General features: G+C 39.8%; 1 protein-coding gene across 1 annotated transcript in view; it reads left to right on the plus strand.

Moving 5' to 3' along the window:
• The first annotated feature begins 878 nt into the window (after nucleotides 1-878).
• The window catches only part of PAICS (phosphoribosylaminoimidazole carboxylase; phosphoribosylaminoimidazolesuccinocarboxamide synthase), a 17474-nt gene continuing 9198 nt past the window's right edge, over nucleotides 879-9154 (plus strand). The window contains exon 1 of the mRNA XM_014945633.1: nucleotides 879-897. The gene's annotated coding sequence lies outside the window, so the exon portion shown is untranslated. The remainder of the gene's footprint in view (nucleotides 898-9154) is intronic.

Below are 9154 nucleotides of genomic sequence, written 5' to 3' on the forward strand. Positions count from 1 at the left end.
ATATTATACTGTGTGTCAGTAAATGAGAGGAGAAATCACATGTTTTGACACGTAATGTCTAACATGTAATGTCTAACATGCTGTACAAGAGAAAACAGGTTAAGACAGCTATTCCAAAGAGAAGATACGGTATAGAATCACAGAGAGAGAAAAATTAAGGGATGGATAGAAGTATGTGGCATGCAATCTGATATAGGAAAGATCAGGAGCTTATTTTTCTTCCTGGCAGAATTAATGCCCTAAATAATCAAAAAGTCCAACAATGAGAGACGACAAACTTAGTTTTTAGGAGGCTTCTATTTTTAATACTAAAATGATGCTTTGTCTACAGACAGATGAACACAAACAGATCTGAACACCACAACATTTCTGAATTCAACCTGCACAGTACACCATCACAAACTGTACTACCAGAACTAACTCTATGTGATTAAATATACTTTCATCTATTGCTTATTAGATAAGTATGCCTTGCAGAAGGCAGTAGTTAGGCAAAGCTGAAAGTTTCAAATATGAGTGATTTTTACAAGGACTGTTTCATTCCTGCCCGCTGTTATACAATGACCCCTTACACAACACCAGGCAACGCCTGCCAAAAGAGTGTAACAGAAGGACAGCATTAGGAAAACCCAGCATGTGCTGAACTTCAGCGTCAGCAGTTCATTGACTTGTGCACTCTAACTACATACTTTGCTTTTGTCCACAGAGGTGTCACCTGTTCCACTTAAGAAAAGTGCTTCTGAAAACACCATACTCCACTTCCAAAAGCTATTAACAGAGAGAGTGCACACAGTAACAGAAGGCAAAAAGTTACTGTTAGAAAGGCTTTGTAAGCAGGAAGAAATACAAGACCTGAACAGAACACAGCTGTATGCTGATCCATCAGCCATACAACAGGTTGGTTTAATGAACTTTCTACAAACTGCATGCAAAGAGATTCTCTCAGATAGTAAGAAATTGACTTATTTATTGAGTGTAGGTCACCTACATGCGTACACAGTCGCTCCCTTTAATATATTCACTTTCAATCATTTAAACTAAAACTAGGTATGAATTCCCATCATAATCCAAAAGCTATGAGGTTTTAGCAGTGACACCAGTTAGTCTAACGAAAGATATAACCTCTGCCTAGATGCCTTAGCTCACCTACATACCACAATTAACAGGCTTAATTGAAAGAAAATAATACTTTAACTGATCAAAGAAAATATGTACAATTAAAACTTCATCCCATCATTTCTAATTACCATCTCTATGACCTTCCTAGCAAGTTAGTCCTCTGCAATTAACCAAGCAGTTGAACCCATAAGAGGACTTCTTTTTGGTTAGGCAAGGCTGGTGGAGAAAACACAACACTTCATTCCTTTATCTGCATTTACCCTCCTGGTAGCCCTGCCACCTGCCTGTGCTGGGGTGGTGGACCATCCCTGCCTGCTCGGTGACAGGGCAGCAATGGTGCTGGGCAGCAATGAATTGGAGAATTCAGTGAGCCAGAAAGAGAGGACACAAAATTGATGGCCACCTAGAAGGTGCAGGCACAGGTTCTGGTCCCTGTTCTGAGAGTCTGCCTTGACCAGTAACCACATGAACCCACCTAGAAGGGGCAGGCACAGGTTCTGGTCCCTGTTGTGTACTGGGCGAGAGTCTGCCTTGACCAGTAACCACATGAAGTACAGAAAACATAGAAACAGCACAGGGAATGATGACATGGTAAGTGACAAATGCCATGCCATAACTAACTGTTACTCTGCAAAATCCTACTAGCCACTACTTCATTTTGTGATTGTTTAAGTACTCTATAGCCTATACTGCCTGCAAGGCATGCATTTCCAGGGTTTTCCTTTCACCATATTCAAGCAGAACAACTCTTTTCTGGATCTCAGTCACGCCTGGGCATAAACCTGTGCAGCCCTGCCAAAGCTGGGGCAGTTCTGGGCACACAAGGGCACCCCTGAAATCAAGTAGTCAAGTTTTGCAGCAGCAAAACCTGCCAGTTTTATTTATACAGAAAGGCCTAAATTCCACTCAAGTCCCTCTTCACAAAATCTTACACAAAAATATTACTGGATATAGTGCTTTGTTTCCTGCTCTATGATTAATTATTTTCTTGTTAATTCTTTTATGAAAGACATTAAAAAGTTAAATTTCCACCAGGGTAGACTTTATCTGCCATTTGACTAGCATTTTTAAAACAATTCTGAGATGTCAGAGAAAGATCCCTAGAAAATCACGTTTTTTATCATATTCACTTTAAGAGTGACAATGGACATACAGTTGTTCTGGTGTGTGCTTATCTACCACTTCTCACATTTGACATTGGTTACTCAGTATCAACCTCCTTTGGCTTGTAATACTACTACCATCATTGGTTTAAAAGTATTTCTTCTCTCTTTGCAATGAGTTGGTTCAAAAATACATCCTTGAACTTGCATCTGTTATGTTAATTGCATACAGAATTTCTGTCTTTGGTAGGAGAACAAGGGATCTGTCTCTGCCATCACAGCACAGTTAGGTATCCTTCTAGAAAATGCTGAGGCAGCTGAAGACCTCACCATTCCTAGCATACTCCTTCCACATGTGAACCAGAAAAATGTGTGATCCAACCCTAATTCACTCTAGTACATTTAAACAGTTTAGTTGCATTTAGATTTAAATTAACTTTTTAAAGTAACTGTACTGAAAAGAATATGGATCACTTGCATGTTCTGCTCTACCTGCTCTGTTCCATGAGTGCAAGGCTGAAGTTGCATAAAGCAGCTGAAGCTGATTTGGTAACCCACCACAAGAAGAAGATCCCCTTTTCTGCATGCTCCTCTGAGCAATCTGATGCTTGCTGGATCCCCTACAAACCAGTTGAGCTTAATAACCTGACATAAGACTAGCCCACTTGAGAAAAAAAAAGGAAATGGTTTTCTGTGTGAGTTGAAGCAGCCCAGCAAGTTCTAGCTCCCTAACTTTGAGCAGCTCAAAGGTTGTATTTGTCGCGGAGCGACTGCCCTCGCAGGAGAAAGACGAACCTGAGGGAGGCAGTTAGCACTGCAAAGAAGACAAACTGCATTTAAAATTATGAATGATGCAAAAGGATTCCATTCTTTCCAGAACCTTCCTGTCATTCAGTACAATGTCCCCAAAAACCCTTTCTTTTCTTCCAGAAAATAAAAAATAAAGACTTATTCTATTCATTAAAATAAGCAGATATTTCAAGAAGTATGTATCTGGCTTTAAATGCTGTTATTCAGGAGAGAACTGCACAAAAGCACTGAGTCAAATGACTGCCTAAATTCTTAGTAGGTCAGAGCAGAGAATTGCAGAGCACACTTGCAATCTCTACTTGGAAACTGTTCATATCAACACTAGAGGGTAGACATGAAGCAACTGACATTAAAAAAAAGGACACAAGTGGCTTTACAAATAAAAGGGGTTGGTTTTTTTTCTCAGAAAACTTTCCAGAGAGCAGAATTTACCTGATGAACAAATGTCCAAATAAGGTGGACTTCCCTTTGTGTAGGATTCCATTTCTATTATTCTTTATGGCTGCAAAGCAGATAGCTTCCTTTTTGCAATTGTTTTGTCAGAAAGCCATCCCCTTCTTTCCTGCTGCTCACGTTTATTTTTGGTCAAAGATGGTAAGAGGCATCAACTGCATGGGGTATTTGGCATCATTTAATATTTATGTGCTACTCCCATTTACACAGGTAACAATCAATTTACTTGAATATGTAGGATGCTGAGATAAATGAAAGTGGCGTCAAGACAACCTTTCTTCACTGCAGTTATAGTTATAATTCCACATCACTTTTTGCTTAGAGACAAAATAACATGAATGTTGCACATTTAGAATTTCAGTTGTCTAGAGCTATGGTCTGTCTCCTTTTGACAGCATCTCCCGGGGTAGTGACAATGGGCTAAATCGAATGTTGCTAGAGTGAAGAATTTCTCAAAAAAAGTCTCTTCAAAAATAGCATTAGTTAATCCAACTCACCCTCCCAGTGCATTTTTATATCCACTTGAGCTTGTGCTGTGGCCCTGCTTTGATCCCTGCTTTACATTTATTACAGTCACACAATATTTAGTGTAGGCACACTTATAGACAAGTTAAGTGGAACTTGGGACACCATCTGACACATGCTAAATGGTTATGTGTGAGAGCATTACTGAAAGACATAAAAGGTTTTGGAGGAGAGGCCCTCCTAGACATAGCTCCACAACAAGGCTCCTTTTTAGCAGAAGGGCCAGCCCAAGTTGTTTCCATGTAACTGCTCCTGGGAATCTTAATATAAATTACATCATGAAAATGATCAAACTTAAAAATCAAAATCAACACTGAGCAATCCTATAAAAAAATGGAGATCTTTGCTCTTCTCCCTCCTCAAATCTGTCTCCTCCCCAATTCACAAATGAAGATACTGAACTTTTTGAGATGTGGCAGATAAATGGAGCAATCACTTCTCTGACCTGTATTAAAAAGTTCTATTCTTCTCTAAAGCACACTCATTCACTGAGATGAATGGGTCACTTTACATGTCTTTGATAAGGCTGTTACCCTGGAAAGTCCTCTGAATGCCCCATTGAAATGATTTCCTGGTAAACCAAACTATATTTGGGCCAAATGCATGGAGAATGAGCTTCAGGAAGCAGAGATGCTTGCATTGTTGGTGGATCCACAAGCACTATCAGTATCACTGCCGACTTAAAAGACTCTCCCCTCCAGATTCTCACCCTTTGTTCCTTCTCCTGCAGCAAGGTCTCCTTTGTGTTGGCACAGGAGTCATGTGGCCAAGTAGTTAACCAACTCACAAAACTGATGTAAATTAAAACTAATCTAATAAAAAGCCCCTCCAAACAACCTTGCCTTTTTTTTTAAGGTCAAGGAAAGTAGTGTAAGAAATGGCAGAAAGAACAGCCAGGACTGTTTATTGGAACTCAGCCACCTCGCATGAACCTCCTGAGCTGCATACAACCCTCAGGTGTGAGGTATGGGCAGACAAGCCAACAGAGTAATCCTGTGAAAATTACTGGAGAGCTGTATCATGCCTACATGTGATATACCTTAGATGACTTAACTACAGTCAATGGGAAGAAAAATGAACAGTCTCACCCCATCTATTTGGGTAGGTTAATGTAATGGAAAGCCTGTTGGCTAGCTAAACATACTGGCTGTCTCTGAACCATCCTCTTGTATATACATTTTAGCACTACTTCCCTCCTGGTTTTTCCGCTCCTTCTTATGTTATCTCATTCCAGTTGCTTACTCCACATCCAGAGATGATAGCTGAGACCAAACTGCATTTGGTGACGTGCACATCTAAGAGATTTGAACTTGGTTAGAATGGAAATCTGGCTTATCTTCGCTTTCCCTGCGTGCAGGAACCTGTGTCCTGCAGGAAGTTACATAAAACAACAGAGCTATCTAACAGCTCAACACAGCAAAAAGGTCTCGCTCTTCCTCTTTTCCTGTGGGAGTAGGCTTTGTGGCACGCAATTAAACTGGGCTGTCAGCGTCTAGCAGCACAGAATAGCCTACAAATATAAACAAAGACAGAACTAAAAGATCAAGTGTTACCATATCCACATTGAATGAGTGTCTCTGAAAGTACTCAGGAATGTTTTACCAGCACATACCAGCTGTATACTAATAAAACAGCATAGAGTCTCAATCACTAGTTAGACAAACACCTTAGCATTTAGTCAATTAAAGCATCTAACTCTGCAGTTCTTGCATCTGGGGATGGGGGATCTGCTGAATCCGTAATGGGTTCTTAAAATGAAATGAATGAGGTAAATACGCTGTGTACCAAATTATCAGGATCATCACCCATAGCATATCCATGTTCCTCTAAAAATTCCCATCCAAATACTATCACAATTTCAAGTTTTTTGCTTGAAAGATTGACAGTGTAAGACAGGATGCCAATAGCTTGCTAACTGGCCTTTTAAAAAAAAACCTATCATGTAGCCAAGAGGTTGTATATAAAACAGAGATAAGCACTTGCATTGTGCTATATTGAGCATAGGTAGGATGGCTAATGGGAAGCAACCAGTGATTTTACTAGATTGAAAGAGAAGTAAAATTATTAACTTCCACTGGTGATTATTTGGGTTTTGTTGCATGGGCTTACATAGTGGACAGTAACAGGGAAGGTATCAAAAAAGCATGCTGGCCAAGCCTCCACTCTCCATTTACTTTGATTTCCATAACAAATTCCATATATAGACCCAGCTGAGTTGGGACAAGGAAGATTCACTGACTTAATAGGACTTCCACCTGCACAGAAGAGGCTTTTTAGAGACCTTTTCTAAAAATCAGTACAAAGCTGGTTACACTCAGGTTTCAGTACACAGTATTACTGCCAGAAATATTTTCCAGGGAATTTTGCAAAATGTTAACACAAATCACACTCGTTCCAAGATGAACTTCGCAAATTTGCCCTGGTCAAGGACTCAAATGACGTTTAATAGATTTGTAACTCAAAGTACTCCTCCTCCCTCTCTCACCGCCCCCAAGAAAGTCCTCTCCTTACCAATATCCTCTGACTTTATTTTGGCATGCTGTCAGTGGATTTTAGAGTAACTTTGTTCCCTGGCTTACAAATTGTAAAGATGATTTAGAACATCCTCTTTTCAGCCTTGCTAATATCGAAGCCAGAGTATCAGCGTTTAGCTTTAGCAGCTTAAAAGTTTCAAACATAATGAGAATTCACTGCTAAAATAGCTGTAAAATATGTTACAAAGAGATGAAAATCACTTTTAAATGGTCTCCAGTTAAATTGGTAGAATGTTCTTACTGTGTGGAAGGCCTTGATTACCCTGTGAGTAGGAATATTCTGGTTTTCATTTTAATTCACAGTTCACCATTATAAAACAGAAAGCCATGTTCTAACTTCTGCTATAAAGGAGTGCAAATTTAAGCCTCAACAATCTAGCAGCTGCTTTTTAATTAAAAAATGCTTTTAAAGTTCTTGCTTATGTCAAGATAGTGAAATTGCAAGCCTGTCTTTTATCTTTCATGATGTGCCTACTGAGTGGGCCCACTCCAGAACCTTGCTTACAAATACACTGGGATTTTTGATGCAGAATAGTTTCAGTGTAACAATGAGCACCACTCAAACACATGCTGTTCAACACTGCCTAAATATTTTGGTGGCTCATCCAGCATAGGGACTTTCAAGTTTTCAGTTACAAACATTCTCACTACAGTAAATCTCTCCAGTGCCTTAGTATCCTTTTAACACTGTAATACAAACTATCAACTCATTTTAGGCAACTACAGCAAAGTCCTTCACATCACTGCAACCAGCTATATCAGAACATAAAGCACATAGAATTCATGCCTCACGTTTTTGTGGCATGTAACAAATACTCTGGACTTTCTGTGTACAGATAAGATTTGAAATATTAGAAATTATTATAACATGTTGCCAACAGCTGCCTCTTCTTTGTGGATCAGCCATCTCAAAAATGCAGTTTGATACAACACCGTGGTTGAATAGTCTGATTTTTAAAATCTAAATTAAGGGCCAAATTCTAGAATTTGACTTATTGCACAGGACTAATCTGCATATAAAAGAACATGCCTATGAGTATCGAAAGCCAGTAGTCACTACCAAAACTAATTTGAAGGTGAGATCTAAGGACTGTTATTTCTGTTTACTCTGGTTTTCAAGAGACATTCCAAAAAGGAGAGAGCGAGCTGCTGTCCTATTACGTCCTGAGAGGGATGCCACCTCTTCCACAGCTCACAGTAGGAAAAATGCAAAGAGGTTAGACAGAAACATTAAGGAAGGAAATGGGAACATTAACATCTCAGCTATTTAATAGAATTTTATTGAGTACTTGCAAAGGTGTACCTAATTGAACAGACTGTTTCACTTTACAGATGCAATAACGTTTATGCCTCTAAGAAAGCATCCCTTAAAGACTGACAGTTATTGAGTAGAAGATCAGAATTGGAGGCAGTGCATGTATGCCTTAAGGTGTATATCTTCCTGTAGAACTTGTGAATTGCTTATGATTTCAATCACAGCATTAGTATTACTGTCTACAGTTGTGTTCTCTACAGGGGATACTTGATATTAAAGAGCTCATGGAAATCAAATATACTTGTCAAGTGCCCATCAGGAAAAAAAAAAAAAAAAGAAAAAAAATTGTATTGAAAAATCATGACATAAGGTTGCAATGAAAATCGAGATAGTAAGCTACAAAGTGATGAAAACACATCACTCATTCCCAACTAAGAAACTCCAGGTTAACTGTATAAGCACAAAAGAGGCATTTTTTTTTGGCCTCTTTACAAAAAAATGGTGTAACCTAAGTTTGGACTATTGATTACATGGCTTTTTTCCTTGGATTCTGCAGCACTATTGCTCCAATAAAAACGTTTTTGATGGACACTGGCAAATATATATAAGTTTACAAAAGATATGCCTGCAACCCAAAGAAAATTATTAGTATATGAGAGTCATGTAGGGATGCAGCATTTTACCAGTAAAAGTATATGTAACTCAGCTGTAATAAACAGAAAGTCTCAATGTCAGCAATTTTCTGTTGGTCCAAAAAAAGATTTCAGAGCAACCTTTATACGTCTGTGACCTCAAAAATACAAAGAACACACCATTTTATCTATTCAGTGTATGTGTACTTACAGAAGCCCACCTCCCCGGCCTGTCAGGAGTGTGATTATTTAGCCCACTTTTTTGCCAATGGAAAGTTAAGCGTAGCATGTAGGTGTTTGCACTACGGGAGCCCGGCATGAGTAGCATGTGCGTGTTTGGCTGTGCATGTGTTACCACAAGGAGGAGATACCTTTCTGGTACCGCTGGAAAAAAAAAATGGTTAGTATATGTCAGCGCATAACATTATAACTTTGAAATACCAAACGGAAGCCGAGCCCAAACTTCATTTTGCAGCTCTGCATCCACACAGCGAACCTCAGTCAGTTTTTACAGGGCCATAGATACGTCAGGTAGACAAGAAGTTTCACTCTATCGCGGTGATGGCGGCCGGCAGCAGGGGCGGATGCGACTCAAGCGAGATGCAAGCGAGGTCCACAGCGGGTCGGAGCTGCTCCTCCGGCCGGGGGGAAGACGGCGGGCCGTTCCTTGCACTTCACCGCCTGCTTCTTCCCCCTCCTCCCCGGGGCCACCACCGCGGCCCG

The sequence above is a fragment of the Calidris pugnax genome, unplaced genomic scaffold (assembly GCF_001431845.1).
Source record: "Calidris pugnax isolate Ruff unplaced genomic scaffold, ASM143184v1 scaffold58, whole genome shotgun sequence".
Taxonomy (NCBI): domain Eukaryota; kingdom Metazoa; phylum Chordata; class Aves; order Charadriiformes; family Scolopacidae; genus Calidris; species Calidris pugnax.